The 17,500-nt window shown below is 48.3% G+C and overlaps 1 protein-coding gene across 1 annotated transcript in view; it reads left to right on the top strand.

Moving 5' to 3' along the window:
• LOC143283933 (rho GTPase-activating protein 7-like) overlaps positions 1-17,500 on the top strand; it is a 207,407-nt gene that overhangs the window by 41,787 nt on the left and 148,120 nt on the right. The window lies entirely within an intron of this gene.

Genomic DNA, 17,500 nt, shown 5'->3' with positions numbered 1-17,500 from the left:
TATTGTCAGGCATGCACAGAATGTTGCAGCGGTTGTCATGACTTGTGTGACGGTTTTCATATGCTGTAGTATTTTGGTGACACCATTGCGGGTTTTCCCGATTTTGTTTTTGTTTTTCAGGAAATGATGTGTGTGTCGTTGACGCGTCGATATGGATAATTAGGAATTGAACTGTGTGTGTGTGTGTGTGTGTGTGTGTGTGTGTGTGAGGGGGGGGGGGGTATGTGGTGAGCTAACTCGGTGAGAATCTAACATAATGAGAAATGAACGTTACGAGAGGTGAACGATATGAGAAGCGAACGTTTTGAGAAAATTCTGTGAACGTTCCGTGAAAAACGAACGTTGGGCGTGAGAAGTGAACGTCACCCCTGAGGTGGGGAGAAGCCTCTCAAGATGCTGGACGGGTAGGGTGGGGTGGGTGGATGAAGGGTGGGGTGGGGTGGCCGGGGGGTGTCGGTCAGCGGAGCGGAAAGGGGGGTAACGGGGCGGAAGGCCTGGCGCTGAGCTGGCCACTGCTCTGCAGTCCCCTGACCATTGTCCGAGGCCACACTCCACTGACCACACCGAGTTGACCAACCCTCCCCGGTGTTACGGCAAGACTGACACCCTCCTCTGTCCATTTGATCCCGCCTCCACCCCCTGTCTGCTCCGTTTTCCTGTGGCCGGCAGTACTTCTGCCCCGCACATGTAAACCTTTGTGAGGCGTGACATGATCGAAAAGAATTGGAAACTTTCAATAACTGATCCAACTTGCTTGCGACTCTCTTATCATATCAGCCATGAAAATTAATTATTCTCCGTCTCTCCACCTTTCTCAGACGTTTCTCTGTAAGCAAGAGGGTAGAATTACTTTGGTCATGTGCTTGGCGAATGAATACAGTGCAGTTGTTGAGTTGCAGGAAGGCAGGTTACTGAAGAAACGCCATAACAAGCCACGGGCCGTCTGGAACAGGAGAGACGAACGGGGTCAGGGGTGGGGATTACCTTGAGATGAAGGAGTGCTACGTTTTAAGATGAAGGGATATCAATTAGCGACAGAGAAGAGACATTAAACAGGGTTGAAGAGGTTTTAAGCGGAGAGGAGATAAGGGGTTGTTAATTAAGGATGAGACAGTTGTTAATCAGAGATATGAGAGATTCCAGCTCGTGGGTACCCTTTTATAATTGGCGACTTTAATAAATAACACGCGAAGCGGCTGCGCTTAAAAAAAAAAGAAAAAAAAGGGGGGTGGGGGGTGGGGGGATATGTCAGATTTATCTTGGAAACTGTCGGAACGGGGCTCAGCAGTGATAATTCTACCCTATGAGAAGGCGCCGCCTCAGAATCATGGTATTTTGTGTGTGCGTGCTGTCCTGGGCTGGGAACTGGTCGCTCACTTCACAGCTCGAGTCATTCTGTTGATGCCAGTTGTTGTAGTTTTTATTAGTAGCAGTCATCATGTGACTGACTTCAGCTTTGAATCCCTTACGGGATGCCCGCTGTATGAAAAAGTGTGGAATATATCGCAGTGCAGTCCTTGTGTGACTGGATGTGTCTTGTTATCATTGTTCGCACGTTAGACGTCACTCACTGCTCGTTGATGCCGTATAAGGGCGGGGAATTATTACGTATTACTTTTTGTAATCCATTCCAGTTCGTGCACTTTTTTCTGAACTGCAGTCAGTTCTTTGACAAGTGACCAGTCTAGAACAAGGTTATAAGCATTGCTTGTTGTGCTTTGACTCATCTGTTATACAACTGCTTTGATGATGCTTCTGTAAATAAGAATTGTTTAAAACAAGGGCGGGGAATGATAGATAACTCCCGGGTCAATTCTTGTTAGGGGGGCAGTTTTTTATGTGGTAGTTCGTAGAGAGTTGCTCCCCCACCCCTGCCCCATCGCCTGTCGCTGTTCCCCCGTCCACACACACACACACACACACACACACGCACGCACACACACACACACACACACACACACACGCACACACACACACACGCACACACACACACACACACACCATCCACCCCGGTTTTCAGCGGGTAGGCAATTGGAGTGACGTGAAGAGGACGAAGAAGTGAAGGGAGAGAGGACTGAAGTGTGTTACAATGTAACCAGCTCCCCACAGGCGGCAGAGCAGAGCACTGCTCAGGCAGTCGTACAGTACAGACCAGCTGTGGACTTTTGAGACTGGGGACAAGTCGTCGTGTGTGCACGTTCATCAAACAACGCTTCTGTTATTGCACGCGCGTGCATGTCTGTGTTTGTAGGAAGTTTCGTCAGCTCTCTCTCTCTCTCTCTCTCTGTGTATGTGTGTGCGCACGTGACAAGTGAGGGTAGAGAAAAGAGGTTTGGTGGTTGCAGAGGAGGATTCACGTTCATTTAGGGAAGCAGAAGGCGTCGTCACTCGTGGTCGTCTTGTGGTCAGTGGCTGAAGGACTGTGACTGACTGACTGAATTGCTAGTATGAGCAACTGAGACTTATTTTGTTTGTCGCAAAGTTCATCAAAGGAATAACGGACCCCGCCCCCCCCCCCCCCCTCTCTCTCTCTCTCTCTCTCTCTCTCTCCACACGAGACTTTTTCACTTTCTTTGAAATTTCTTTTATTACGATTATTTCATTTTCAGTTTGTCGTATTTTATTTTGATGTTTGAGTTGTGGTCAGTCATGAAGATGCTAGCTGTTATTAATTTGTCGAAGCTGTTTTTTTTCCCCCCCGGATTGTGTGGTGGTGGTGGGAACCAACACATGTTTCGTGAAAAAAAAAAGGTGGGTGGGTGGTGGGGAGGGGGACCCGTGATCTATCTTGTCTTCCGACGCCGTGAGTCCAGATAGACTGCTGTGGTGGCAGCCACGGTACTGGGTTTGGAGTGCAGTTCCCCTTGCTTGTTGTGGAATTCATGTCGCCGATTAACTGTGCAGTCATCGCTTGTCTCCCGTTGACTGTTTGCGTTGTCGGTGGTTTCATCACAGACGTGATACCCATCTCTCTGTCTCTGTCTCTCTGTCTCTGTTTCTCTCTCTCTCTGTCTCTCTGTCTGTCTGTCTGTCTGTCTCTTATTAAATGGAAGCCCTTTTTGATTTGAACAGCAATTTATTTTAAAGCTAATTTTGCTTTAAAGAGTATTTCATTTGAAAATGTAACGATAGAAATAACAGCGAATTCCACAGGGACAGCAAGAAAGTCTTGTATTAAGTCTTGTCGTAATGTACAAACGCTAAATGTGAGACAGATTTCTTAGCTGGTGGAAATTGAAACATTGTAGAAATCTATTCGTTGTAGCATGAATTATAAACGAAAAAAAAAAAAAAAAGATAACACAACTTACAAGTAGAAAATTAAAAGTGGGGCGTGTAATGAAGAAGAGAAAATGGAGCTTTGGTGCAAAAGAACTGCATTGTCTTATTGCATTGTGTAGTACAAAATTTTATCGTGTTGTTGCGGTTTTTTGGGTGTGTGTTTTTTGTTTGTTTGTTTGTTTTTTCCTGCTATTTCTCTGTGTGAATTTCGGGGGCTGTTTTCCCATAGGCCGGGGAAGAAGAGCGCGTCGGTCGCCACAATGCAGCGCCACTCATTTGTTTTTCTTTTTTTTTTAATATGCTTTTTTCTTTCTTTCAAATTTCTTGTCTGCAAGTAATTTATTGTTCTGTTAAACTAGAGTTCTCTTCCAAAGGAAGGCGCGATGTTGGAAAGCAGTGAAGTGGTCAGTCATTCAGTCAGTCCTGTGAGAGGCATGTTGATGGCTCATTTGGTTGGTGTTGCATTCCGGGAGTTCTTTTGGTCTTGTGCATTGAGATCGGGCCCGGCCAGCAAGGGAGGCAGTCCGAACAAGGCGGCGATGGTGGAACGGCGGTGGCCTAGTGGTTAAGCGCCTGACTAGAAACATTGTGTCACAGATTGACATAAGTTTACAGTTGGACCAACAGCAAAGTGGGAGCTGAATGGTCAATGGTTTCTCCATTGCAGTGGGGAGTCATGAACAGATTAGTTTTTTTTGTGAAGGACTATGACTTTCAAGCTAGGAGGTAAAATTGCACTGGCACTTAGCCCTGCAGCCTTGGGAACCATCCCAACGCCAACCGTCCTAAAATCCTTTTGGCCGAGAGAATGGGGATGTAACCTGGGCAAGACACTCTCCACTAAAATCAGATCCTAGCCCAGATAGTCCGGGACAGCAGTCGCCTCCTTTGCTGTTCTGATGGTGATAGTCGGACACGACAGAAAGAGACGGAGGTTGTCCAAAGGGTCGAATTCCATCATGGACAAGAGCGCGATTTCTGCTCCCACTCCGCACTCCCACCACTAGACCTTGAGTGGTGGTGGTCTGGGATAATGTGTTGATGGCTACCGGGTTTATTTACCGTGCTGCTTGCTGTTTTAAGCGGGCCTGCTGATGGCCTGGTTGTTGAGCGGAATGAGCTGATGCTGAGCTGACAGGAAGGGGGACAAGCCATAGTTTATTCCCCCCCCCTCCCCTCCCCTGACCACCTACCTTACCCCACCCAGTCTGCAGGACCCGAGAAGTAGGGAGGGAGGGGAGGGAAAGGAGGTTGACGGCAAATTGCGGACAGCCCGGAAACATGGCCAACGTAAATCACCACTGGACTACTTGACCATTGCCCTTCCTTCCAACCTCCACCATCCCCACACACCTTACCCCTCCTCGTTTACCTGATAGGGAGGGAAGGAGGGAGGATTTTGAGGAGGGGTTGAGTGGGTGGGTTGGGGGGACAGGGTGGGTTAAGGTCAGTCAGCCGTGTCCGGGAGTCTGTCACCTTGGCAGTCAGTCTGTGGACATACCCAATGAGTAGAGGGGGGTGGTGGAGGAGTGGTGATGGGAGGGTGGCATAGGTCCCCTAGAAGTGTCCCCAAAGGAACGGGAGGACAGTGATTTACGTCACAGGAGGACAGTAGGGGGGTTTGGGGGGAGAGTGGTGTTGGTTTGGGGAGGCTGTGGGGCACAGGGGGGGTGGGGGGTGGGGGGAGGCGGGAGGATATTGGGGGAGGGGAGTTCCGAGGCAGCGTAGGGCTGGCTACTGATGGCGTGTTCATTCCGCCTGGCTGACTCCTGTGTTTTTTGGTCCGTCCCGTCCTGTCCCGTCCCGTCCTGCCCCGTCCTAACCTGTCCTGTCCTGTCCTGTCCCGTCCCGTCCCGCCCTGTCCCGTCCCGTCCCGTCCTGTCCTGTCCCGCCCTGTCCCGTCCTGTCCCGTCCCGTCCTGCCCTGTCCCGTCTGGTCCTGGTCCTGTCCCGTCCTGTCCTGTCCCGTCCCGTCCTGTCCTGCCCCTGTCCCGTCTGGTCCTGTCCTGTCCCGTCCGTCCCGTTCCGTCCTGTCCTGTCCCGTCCCGTCCTGTCCTGTCCCGCCCTGTCCCGTCTGGTCCGGTCCTGTCGTCCCGTCCTGTCCTGTCCTGTCCTGTCCTGCCCCGTCCTGTCCCGCCCTGTCCCGCCCTGTCCTGCCCCGTCCTGTCCCGTCCTGTCCTGTCCCGCCCTGTCCCGTCCCGTTCCGCCCTGTCCTGTCCCGTCCTGTCCTGCCCCGTCCTGTCCCGCCCTGTCCCGTCTGGTCCTGTCCCGTCCTGTCCTGTCCTGTCCTGTCCTGCCCCGTCCTGTCCCGCCCTGTCCCGCCCTGTCCTGTCCCGCCCTGTCCCGCCCTGTCCTGCCCCGTCCTGTCCCGTCCTGTCCTGTCCCGCCCTGTCCCGTCCCGTTCCGCCCTGTCCCGTCCCGTTCCGCCCTGTCCTGTCCCGTCCTGTCCTGCCCCGTCCTGTCCCGCCCTGTCCTGCCCCGCCCTGTCCCGTCCTGTCCTGTCCCGCCCTGTCCCGTCCCGTTCCGCCCTGTCCTGTCCCGTCCTGTCCTGCCCCGTCCTGTCCCGCCCTGTCCTGTCCCGTCCTGTCCCGCCCTGTCCTGCCCCGCCCTGTCCCGTCCTGTCCTGTCCCGTCCCGTCCTGTCCTGTCCCGTCCCGTCCCGTCCTGTCCTGTCCTGTCCTGTCCTGTCCTGTCCCGTCCCGTCCTGTCCTGTCCTGAGGGCTGTGCAAGTCAGTCAGCGGGAGGAATGCGCCCCAGTGTATGGTGATGACTTGCTGTGTCACTCTGTGTCATGACAGTCTGCTTCTTGGTGACAGTGTCGGTGTGAACAGTATTTTATTTGGAACATGTCACAGTACAACATAGTAATGGATGAACAGGACAAGAACACTGTCGCTGTGTTAAATGCTCACTGTGTGCATGAGCAGTTTTCCTAGCACACCATGAACTTTGGCTTGTTGCTGCTGTGTGTTCGCAGTGTCTTTACTTGCTTTTGAGAATAAAAATCATGTTCAAACCAACAGGACAAGAAGAAGATTTTATATAATGCCCTGTCCTGATACATGTACATACTAAGTATGTGACGGATGTCATCACAGCTAGAAGTTGATACGTGATCATACATGAAATTCTGCAAAACTAATTGAGATGTAACTATAAAGAAACATAATGCGCAACTGACTCCTTTATTGCCTGACGTTAGTGAACTGAGATACCGTGTGGTTCGATTTGAAGTGAAGTTACTACTTTATGTGTGCTTGTAAATGGTGTCGTTGGTGTTTTTTTTTAATGGCCAAAAGTACGCAAACCGAAGAGGAAGGGTGTCTAAATAGGTCATGATGAATGACATCCTGGCCTCTGAACGTTGTCTTATCTTATTAAGGTGACAGCCCATTGCAGTCTAGTCGAGCATACTTATCATCAGCAGTCAAAGGATTTTTTAAAAAAGGAAACAATAGAATGATTGATGATGAATGATCTGGATACTTAAATCGAGCCTATCCTCGGTCGGAGACCAAGCTCTAGGACCTTTAGCGATGTTTGAAAGCTGTGTTTCAGGACAAGGAAATAACATTTAATGAGGTTGGGGCATATATACAATTTCCTACATGGATACAACGTTGCCATGTTACCATAAAATTATGCGGATGAAGAACATTATCAGTATAGTTATGACTGTTTACTATGTAACTCAGTAAAATGTGATTAGTCTCGTGAAGCTTTTCTCTTCTTTGTAAACTCTTGCCACGTGTTTCAAAAATGGCAATTTTATGTTGTCATGCTTCTGTATAGCGCGAACTTAGAACTTAATAAATCTGTCTGAAAGTGTGGTTTGTTTCTTAAAACTCTTCTTTCCTTTTATATTAAAAAAAATGTCTTTGTAAACTCTTGTTTGTTTCCGAACTGAATAGTTCTTTTGAAAATCAATACATTTCCACAGTAATATGAGAAATACAAATTACAAGGATACCACTTTGGTTGAAACTTGTTTTTCACACCACTGAAAAAAAAAGTCATCATCTACGATGTCGTCAATAGGTGTAGAACGATTCGTTTATGTAACGGAAATGAAATGGAATATCGGTTGATTAAGCGATGCGGAAAAGGTTAATGATTCTCCTCTCCCCTCCTCCAGTTGTTTTCCGAACCGCACATCTTTCTTGACTTGGAAGCCAAGACGTGAGGGAATGAAGTGTCAATACGTACACTGCAGCGCTGCGATGTCAAGGCATTGAGTATAGAGGACACAGTACAAGAGGTTGTCTTTGATGTGGACACTGCCATCAGACAGACCCAGGGGATGTCTTTGATGTGGACACTTCACCTTCACCTTCACCTTCACCTCTCCCGTAGTCTGGGTTCAGACCGTTGGGGCACCGCTGCTGACCTGGCCACCACCCCTCTCCACTCTTCACGGTTTTCTGATTTCCTCAGGGCGTCACCGAGCGTCAAGCCTGTCCACCCCCGGATGTTGTCTTCCCATCTCTTCTTCTGCCGTCCTCTCCTTCTGCCTCCTTGTACGGTGCCTTGCAGGAACGTTTTGGCAAGACCAGATGATCGGGAGATGTGTCCATACCACCTAAGTTTGCGTTTTTTCACTATGGACAGAAGGTCTTCGTAGGGTCCAATAGACAGACCCAGGGGAGGTTGTCTTTGCTGTGGTCACTGCCATCAGACAGACCCAGGGGAGGTTGTCTTTGATGTGGACACTGTCATCAGACAGACCCAGGAGAGGTTGTCTTTGTCCATCAGACAGACCCAGGGGAGGTGGTCTTTGATGTGGTCACTGCCATCAGACAGACCCAGGGGAGGTTGTCTTTGCTGTGGACACTGTCATCAGACAGACCCAGGGGAGGTTGTCTTTGTCCATCAGACAGACCCAGGGGAGGTTGTCTTTGCTGTGGTCACTGCCATCAGACAGACCCAGGGGAGGTTGTCTTTGTCCATCAGACAGACCCAGGGGAGGTTGTCTTTGTCCATCAGACAGACCCAGGGGAGGTGGTCTTTGATGTGGACACTGCCATCAGACAGACCCAGGGGAGGTTGTCTTTGTCCATCAGACAGACCCAGGGGAGGTTGTCTTTGTCCATCAGACAGACCCAGGGGAGGTGGTCTTTGATGTGGACACTGCCATCAGACAGACCCAGGGGAGGTGGTCTTTGATGTGGACACTGCCATCAGACAGACCCAGGGGAGGTGGTCTTTGATGTGGACACTGCCATCAGACAGACCCAGGAGAGGTGGTCTTTGATGTGGACACTGCCATCAGACAGACCCAGGGGAGATCAGGATGGGAGGATCCTCGGTTGAGCCAGGTCTTTGCTCTGGGTTTTACAGCCACAGATAGATGTCTGCGATTACAGAAGAAACGTTCCTCGTCTCACGCGTGTGAAAGAGAGAGAGAGAGAGAGAGAGAGAGAAGAAGAAGAAGAAGAGATATAAAACCAAAAAGAGAAAACCTGAAGGCTTAATGTCGTGTTGTGTTTTTTTCCACGGCCAGCCAGCTCCTCTTCGTCCCACCAAGCAGTGCGTGGCTTGCCCTCACTCCGCCCCTCTGCTGCACACACACATATCGTATATATATATAACTACAAGGAAGGCAGAGAAGTAAAGTTTCTTTCGTAAAAGAAGGAAGGGTTCTTTCGGTCGGTCGTTCCCTCCCCCCTCTCCATCTCTTCCTCCCTGTCCCTCCTTCTCAGGTGTTGAAGCTCCCAGGCTGGTGGGAAGGAGAACAGCGGGTTTGTTGTTGTGGTGTGTAGGGGGGTGAGGAGGTTTGTGATGTGAGCCCCTGCTTCATCTTAAACTTTATCGCTGTGTGAGCTGCTCTTTCCTTGGCTCCTCATCAGCTATCACTGGCTGCTGGTGTGTGATGTACGGCCCTTACCCGCACAGAGAGAGAGAGAGCTTTAAGTCGTGAATTTACGGTCAACGACCATGCTGGTGTATTGAAGTCCCGGGATTTTGGAGTGGTGGTGGTGGTGTTGGGAGTGTCCGGTGTGTGCAGGCAGGTGTTGTTGTTGTAGCACCCCACGTCGTTTGGTCCTGGGGTGTGGGAATAGGGGGGGGGGGGGGGGGGGGAGAGGGGGGGTGAGGGTGACAGAGGGTCAACATACCGTTTCCGCTTCCTGTGGGCCCGAGGCAAAGAGCGGGGAGGGAGATGAATTGTCCAAAGTTTTGTTTTTCGTGCCGTCGACATTGTGTGGCTCCTGAAAGGTTTCTGTTTGGAGATTGTGACTTTCTCTTTCTTCTAGAGTGGAAGAACTGACTAGGACCAAGTCCGCAGAGCTCTTTGTGTGTGCGTCTGTCTGTCTGTCTGTCTGTCTGCTGCGTTTCTGCGCGGACATTGCAGTGGAACAGCCACGCTGTTTGTGTTGCGTCACTCACACTGATTGGCCAGTTGACTCGGCGCATGGGTGTTGAGGTTTTGTCGTTCTGTTTATTTAACCCTTTGAGTGCTAGGATAGCATTATCAGTCGAAAGAATGCGGTGTTTATGGGGGGAAAAAAAGCCTCACCGCGCCCTGGCTTTACACAGCAGACAGTGGTGTAGAGAAGGTTCTTTCTCTCCGTTTCATCACCACTGTCGTCCTTTGTTGCCTGCTGGTGGAAAGTCCGCAGCATCTTTCTTGCTGTTTGAATCGTGTCTTCAGTTCTTTCTTTCTCAAGCTGAACCATGATCGTAAAGCCGGGTTTTCAATGGTGGAATGTTACGCTTCAGTCGGCTTTATCGTGAAATATTAAAGTGTATTTGTGTCCAGAGATGTGCATGCTACATCTTACGAGAGAGCTGGAGTTTGAATGTTGGTTTAAATAATCTTTAATTGTTCAACAGTTGACATGATTACCGTGACAATGGATACAAAGACAAAGGAGCGACAGCGCGGCAAGCTTAAAGATAATACTGAGTTTGAATGTTGTGTCATGTTGAATTACTTGGGACATATTTTGTTGGATTGAAAGACTGTTTCATACTGCATAGTTTTATTAAAAATTTTATCTGTTGGAGTTTGAAGGATAACACATTATTATATTACTGAAGATGTTTTTTTTGTTTGATTTAAATGTTGTTTTCTCTTGATGTAGGAAGGATATTTCACACAGGATTAATGAGGATGTCAATTGTTGGATTCAAAGGATGTTTCCTGTTGGGTTGTAGAGGTGTTTCTTGTTGGATTTTCAACATTATTGCCCGCTGGATTTTGAACGGACCTTTCATGTTGGATTTGTCTTGTTGAGGACAGCGGTGCAGAAACTTGTTCCATGCGTCCATTGCTTTTAGAATGATTGCAGATCGATTTACCTGTTGTGCATATGTATGATTGCAAGGGCAATAAAACAGCAGTACTGTAAGGGTGTTGTGAAACATCAGGAAATGTGCTGCTGTTGTTAACGTCCTGCTTTTAGGACTTCTGTTGGTTACCCGGTGAATTATTGAGAGAGAGAGAGAGAGAGAGAGAGAGAGAGAGAGAGAGAGAGAGATCTGGGCTGTACATAGTTTGGTTTATGAATTTATTGATCCATTGAGAGAGAGAGAGAGAGAGAGAGAGAGAGAGAGCTAGTCTGTTGGCATGGTTTGTTATTTATTATTCCGCCCTTGTCACCAGTAATGTCCCGCTGTCTACAAAAAGTCTACAAACAAAAGGCAGAAGTGAAGGAAACCTTGTTTGTACCCAGTGGTTCTCATTTACTGACTGACAAAGTGTGTAAACTTCATCACATGACTTGTCCACATATCCACGTCCCAACACAAGGAGAGTGACACGATACACGTGCTTGAACACAGTTCATTCCACAAATCATTTGCAGAGTGAAAAACACCAGTGCAGATTTTTCAGTTCAGTTGTGTGGTTTGGAGTTCAGACACGATGCTACTGTTTACCTTTTCTTGAACTTGGAGAAAAAAAAATCAGTATTTTAGGCCAATTAGGCCTTTCCACGGTCCATAACTTTACAAGTACTGTGGCGGCATGCATGAGTAATCTTTTTGTGACAACTGTCCCATTCATATCCTTTGGCTTCCGCCCATTTCGGGCTGCCCAGTTCGTGAACAATTCAGGCTGTGGCAGTGTAAACTTGTCTTGGTCAAAAGCGACGTGGCAACGTGGTAATTTGAACATAAAGTGTTTACCGAGGCTGTGCAGAGACAAAGTGTAAGTGAATGTCTTCACGTCTCCATCAAAGTGTTTCGGAAAGAGAACAGTATCGTACCTGAGACTCGGCGTGACCGCCCACTATGTGCTGTTACCTGACCATGGTGCTGCCTTGCTGGACTGCTGGGAAAGACACGGAGCTGTGCCATCATCTCCACCTGTCCCCGCCGTGATTCCTGCTGATCTCGGGAGCTTGTGCTGTTCTGAGGTTGTCGGTATCTTGGGGAATATCGTTTCATGGTGTCTCGCCTCCAAGCCAGCATAAACAGGAAGATACCTTGGGAATATCGTAGTTTCGTTAAGGACACGCCTCCGTATCAGAAACGTGAGAGAGCTGCTGTCTCTGGATCAAGCTGAGAAGACAACGGTTTAAGTAGTTTCATTGGACGGTGCTTTGATCTTCCTCTCCAGATACATTTGAGTTTGTTGTTGAACTGTGGAAGGAAGGAAGGAAAGAAAGAAAGACTTCCCAAACCGAAGATCATGCAATCAATTGTGACAACCAGCTGTGTTTTGAATTGACACTGTTCAACCCCAACCATCCTTGACAAACAACAAACAGAGCATCTTCCAATATTCCCGTGTAACTTTCTTTTTCGTGAACAGAACTCCAACAAATCAGACTCATTTGAAAGACGGACTTTTTTCCTGCGTTTGCTGGTTGTATGAATATTTCCAATGTGGAGACATCGCAGCCACAGTGAAACAGGTTAGGGGGATGTCTCCGAAGGCCTTGATTAAAACGACCTTTATATCCATTGTTTCCGGATTGATGGGAGCCTCGAGACCCAACAACTTGAATTTGAACTTGAAAAAATCAGTGTTGTAGGCCAGTCTGGCCTTTGCACGGTCCATAACTTTACTACTAGTATTGTGGCATGCGTGGGTAAGATTGCCTACAAACGAGCAGAGGCATACTGGATCATAGACAGTTGGATCATTACTGGATCATAGATAGTTGGGCTGCCTCTCCAAAAAGCGTCAAGCCTGCTCTTGAAACTGACCTTGCGTGGCGCTCAGTAACTCATCTCTGCTCTTTGTTGGGTTCTATACGTTTTGTGGGGCACTCTGACGAGTAAGAATAAGCAAGTCATCATCTTAGCTGCCCACGGTTGTGTGAAACACCTATCACCACCACCACCACACCACCACCACCAGCAACATGTCGTGTCTGGGAGGGAACCGTGACAGTCAGGTGGTGGAGGAGGGGGAGGAGGGGGGCGGGCGATTCGCCAACGGCTACAACTGGATCCGCAGCTTCAGCGAGAGGGTGAGAGGGAGGCGGAGCGGGGAGTGGGAAGACACCATAGGGGTCATCCGCCGGCGTCGTCTGCAAGGTGAGTGCTATAGTGCACGTGCAGTGCAACAAGGTGAAGGGGAGGGGTGGGGTGGGGGGTGGAGGGCTTCACTTTTCGTTTATCTGGTGTGTGTGTGTGTGTGTGTGTGTGTGTGTGTTCTGTTGTATGTGTGTGGTGTATAGTGTGTGTAGTGTGTTTGTTTCTTTGGTGTGTATGTGTGCGTGGTGTGTTTGTGGGGGTACGTTCAGTGTATTTCATCTTCTTCTTCTTGTTTAAACAGTAGTTTACTTTAACACGTCAAAATACAACACAGTTATAGATGAACAGGACAACAAGAAAATCTTATATATAAAGTCCTGTCCTGATGCATGTACATACTAAGTAGCTTCTTCTTCTTCTTCTTTTTTGTTGACAACTACCAACACCAGACATCAGACACGGCACAATTCTGGCAGCGTTTTACCATAGGTATTTGAATCAACGACAGTCGAAGAAGAAAACGACTTTGCTGCTGATTGTGTCATGGCCTGGGTGTGTCTGTTCGTCCATGACCCCCCGCCAGACATGTATTGTTTATTAACAGAAAATTTAAGTGGTGGTAGTGGTGTGTGTGTGCGTGTGTGTGTGTGTGTGTGTGTGTGTGTGTGTGTGTGTGTTGAGGGGAGGGGTTCTTCCCTTGTATACGTGATTCTTTCTTAAAATTGTTTAAAACTGTTCGCTTCTGGGGCCGTCTCAAGAGACCGACTGACAGAGTTGTTTCTTCTTCCAATATATATACCCGAGTTAGTTGTCAAGCTCAACGACCGATATAGATGCCCTTTCCAGTTAAGTGGCTTAGAGATCCTATGCATATGCTGTTGTGTGTGTTTTGTGTTTATTTGTTGTTGTTTTTTAACCTGGTCAGTGAGGCGAATATGTTCGTAGGTATATCCAGCTGGCTGGAATGAACATTGTATCTGTGTGTGTGTGTGTGTGTGTGTGTGTGTGTGTGTGTGTGTGTGTGTGTGTGTGTGTGTGTGTGTGATGCACTTCTGATTCAGTGGATGGGCCTTTGCAATTGAAACCCGCGTATTCTCTCTGTGCGTGTATTTGTATTTTTCTGTGTCCCCCCCCCCCCCTCATCTCTCTCTCTCTCACACACACACACACACACACACACACACACACACACACACATTTGTAACACTGACTGAACTGTGTTATTTCACTTTGGCATCCTGTATGAACCTGTGTCTCCTTCCTCATAATTCACTACGGAGAATAGAACAGGATGACGCTATTAAACTCTTATATTCTGTCTCTCACGTCTTTCTGTCTGTTTTCGTATGCACTTTTCTGTCTGTCTGTCTGTTACCCTCCCCCTACCCCCAACTCCACACTAGTACGTTTTTTGTTGCTTCTATAACATGAAAAGCAGTTTCATCTTGTAAGTTTTCGCTTTTTTTCTCTTTAAAATACCCATCAAAGTGAAGCAAATGTCTGGAACAACTCCATGCATGTGTACAAATACAAAATAGGCAAACATATGAACAAAAATAATGTTTAAAAAAAACACCACAAACAAACAAACAAATAAACGAGGAAATCCTCTACAATCAGAAAGCAGGATGAGAAAAAAGTACATGAATGCTCAACGGCCCTTGACGTCACTCGGTCTCCTCACTGAAACACAGTTTAGTAGTTGCTGTTGTAGCCCTCGTGACTAACATCTGTGCAGGTCGTGGGCACGGTACCTCTGAGCGATAGGGGATCCAAATTGTTCTCTGTGTGCCTATGTGACCCCTGTTAGCTGGAAAGCACTTCGCTGCTTCATGACTACTGCTGTGTTGGGTTGATGAGTTGGTCTGTTCTTGTCTCTGTTTTTTTATGTTGTCTGTCTGTCTGTCTGTAGGCCTGTCTGTTTGTCTCTATTTCTTCCCCCCTCACCCCCCTCCTTTCCAAACCAGATGGCCCTTTTTGTCCATGTGTCAAGACATGAGAGCAGGACTCTTGATGGTACACGGAGAGATGTATGTATGTGTGTGTATATGTATGTTAAGTGGCTGTGTGACCTCTGTGATTGTGGACTGGGGGTGGGGGTGGTGGAGTCCGGGTATGTGGGGAGGGTTTTATGTATGTCTCTCTCTCTCTCTCTCTCTCTCTCTCTCTCTCTCTCTCTCTATATATATATATATATATATATATATATATATATATATATATAAACGAAGGCAGCGAATGGTAAGGGTTTCTTCTGCTGTTCGTAAATGGCAACTCCCTTCGTCCCGACACACAAATTCTCTCTCTCTCTCTCTCTCTCTCTCTCTCTCTCTCTCTCTCTCTCTCTCTCACACACACACACACACACACACACACACACACACACACACACACACCTTGTATACCCACTTCTGCCCGCTGTTCGATTGCCTTCAGATTACTAGTACGAGGGGGGGGGGGGGGTAGTTTTCTTCTTTTTTTTTTCTTTTTTTTTTTTTGACACGCTCTATCCTTGCAAAAAAAAAAAACCCACCCAAACACAGAACATCGGCAGACAACTCAGTGACCAGTGAAAACAAAAACGTCCAGAGAGAGAGAGAGAGAGGGAGGGGGAGAGAGAGAGGGGGGAGAGAGAAAGACGGGAGAGAGAGAGGAGAGAGAGAGAGGGAGGGAGAGAGAAGGGGAGAGAGAGGGAGGGAGGAAGAGGGAGGGAGAGAGAAGCCAAACCAGAGAAGAAACAGGTGCGCTCTCCTTCCCACCCACCCCACCCCACCCCTGTCTCCCACTCCTCACCTGCTGTCCTGACCCCCAGGCAGAGAGAGTGGGGGTGGAGTTGGGGTGGGGTGGGTGGAGGGGGGAAGTCGGTCCGTCGTTAGCCGGCAGACAGTGGACAGCTTCATGTGACAGTCATCAGCTTTTGCCTGCTGCCCGAGAGAGAGAGAGAGAGAGGGGGGGGGGTCAGTCTTGTGTGTGTGTGTGTGTGTGTGTGTGTGTGTGTGTGTGAAGGTTATGACGTGTGTTTGTGCGTGCATGTGTGCGTGCGTGCTTGTATACGTGCTTATGTGTTTGTGTGTGGTTATATGCGTGCGTGCGTGCGTGTACAGAAGAAGAATCGAAAGGTGCCGCCAAGAAGAAGTAGAAGAGAAGGAGGTGGAGGAGAAGAAGTAGAAGAGAAGGAGGTGGAGGAGAAGAAGAAGAAGAAGTAGAAGAGAAGGAGGTGGAGGAGAAGAAGAAGAAGAGAAGGAGGTGGAGGAGAAGAAGTAGAAGAGAAGGAGGTGGAGGAGAAGAAGAAGAAGAAGTAGAAGAGAAGGAGGTGGAGGAGAAGAAGAAGAAGAGAAGGAGGTGGAGGAGAAGAAGAAGAAGAGAAGGAGGTGGAGGAGAAGAAGAAGAAGAAGTAGAAGAGAAGGAGGTGGAGGAGAAGAAGAAGTAGAAGAGAAGGAGGTGGAGGAGAAGAAGAAGTAGAAGAGAAGGAGGTGGAGGAGAAGAAGAAGAAGAAGTAGAAGAGAAGGAGGTGGAGGAGAAGAAGTAGAAGAGAAGGAGGTGGAGGAGAAGAAGAAGAAGAAGAAGTAGAAGAGAAGGAGGTGGAGGAGAAGAAGAAGAAGAAGTAGAAGAGAAGGAGGTGGAGGAGAAGAAGAAGTAGAAGAGAAGGGGGTGGAGGAGAAGAAGAAGAAGTAGTAGAAGAGAAGGAGGTGGAGGAGAAGAAGTAGAGAAGGAGGTGGAGGAGAAGAAGTAGAAGAGAAGGAGGTGGAGGAGAAGAAGAAGAAGAAATAGAAGAGAAGAAGGTGGAGGAGAAGAAGAAGAAGAAATAGAAGAGAAGAAGGTGGAGGAGAAGAAGAAGAAGAAGTAGAAGAGAAGGAGGTGGAGGAGAAGAAGTAGAAGAGAAGGAGGTGGAGGAGAAGAAGTAGAAGAGAAGGAGGTGGAGGAGAAGAAGAAGAGAAGGAGGTGGAGGAGAAGAAGAAGAAGAGAAGGAGGTGGAGAAGAAGAAGAAGCAGAAGAGAAGGAGGTGGAGAAGAAGAAGAAGTAGAAGAGATGGAGGTGGAGGAGAAGAAGAGAAGGAGGTGGAGGAGAAGAAGAAGAAGAGAAGGAGGTGGAGGAGAAGAAGAAGAAGAGAAGGAGGTGGAGAAGAAGAAGAAGTAGAAGAGATGGAGGTGGAGGAGAAGAAGAAGAAGTAGAAGAGAAGGAGGTGGAGGAGAAGAAGAAGTAGAAGAGAAGGAGGTGGAGGAGAAGAAGTAGAAGAGAAGAAGGTGGAGGAGAAGAAGAAGTAGAAGAGAAGGAGGTGGAGGAGAAGAAGTAGAAGAGAAGGAGGTGGAGGAGAAGAAGAAGTAGAAGAGAAGGAGGTGGAGGAGAAGAAGAAGTAGAGAGAAGGAGGTGGAGGAGAAGAAGAAGTAGAAGAGAAGGAGGTGGAGAAGAAGAGAAGTAGAAGAGAAGGAGGTGGAGAAGAAGAGAAGTAGAAGAGAAGGAGGTGGAGGAGAAGAAAGAAGAGAAGGAGGTGGAGGAGAAGAAGAAGTAGAAGAGAAGGAGGAGGAGAAGAAGAAGAAGAAAGGAGTGGAGGAGAAGAAAGAAGAGAAGGAGGGTGGAGGAGAAGAAGAAGTAGAAGAGAAGAAGGTGGAGGAGAAGAAGTAGAAGAGAAGGAGGTGGAGGAGAAGAAGAAGTAGAAGAGAAAAGGTGGAGGAGAAGAAGTAGAAGAGAAGGAGGTGGAGGAGAAGAAGAAGAAGTAGAAGAGAAGGAGGTGGAGGAGAAGAAGAAGAAGAAGAGAAGGAGGTGGAGGAGAAGAAGAAGAAGCAGAAGAGAAGA

The sequence above is a fragment of the Babylonia areolata genome, chromosome 7, assembly GCF_041734735.1.
Source record: "Babylonia areolata isolate BAREFJ2019XMU chromosome 7, ASM4173473v1, whole genome shotgun sequence".
NCBI lineage: Eukaryota > Metazoa > Mollusca > Gastropoda > Neogastropoda > Buccinidae > Babylonia > Babylonia areolata.
This window is presented reverse-complemented; position numbering and strand designations above follow the sequence as displayed.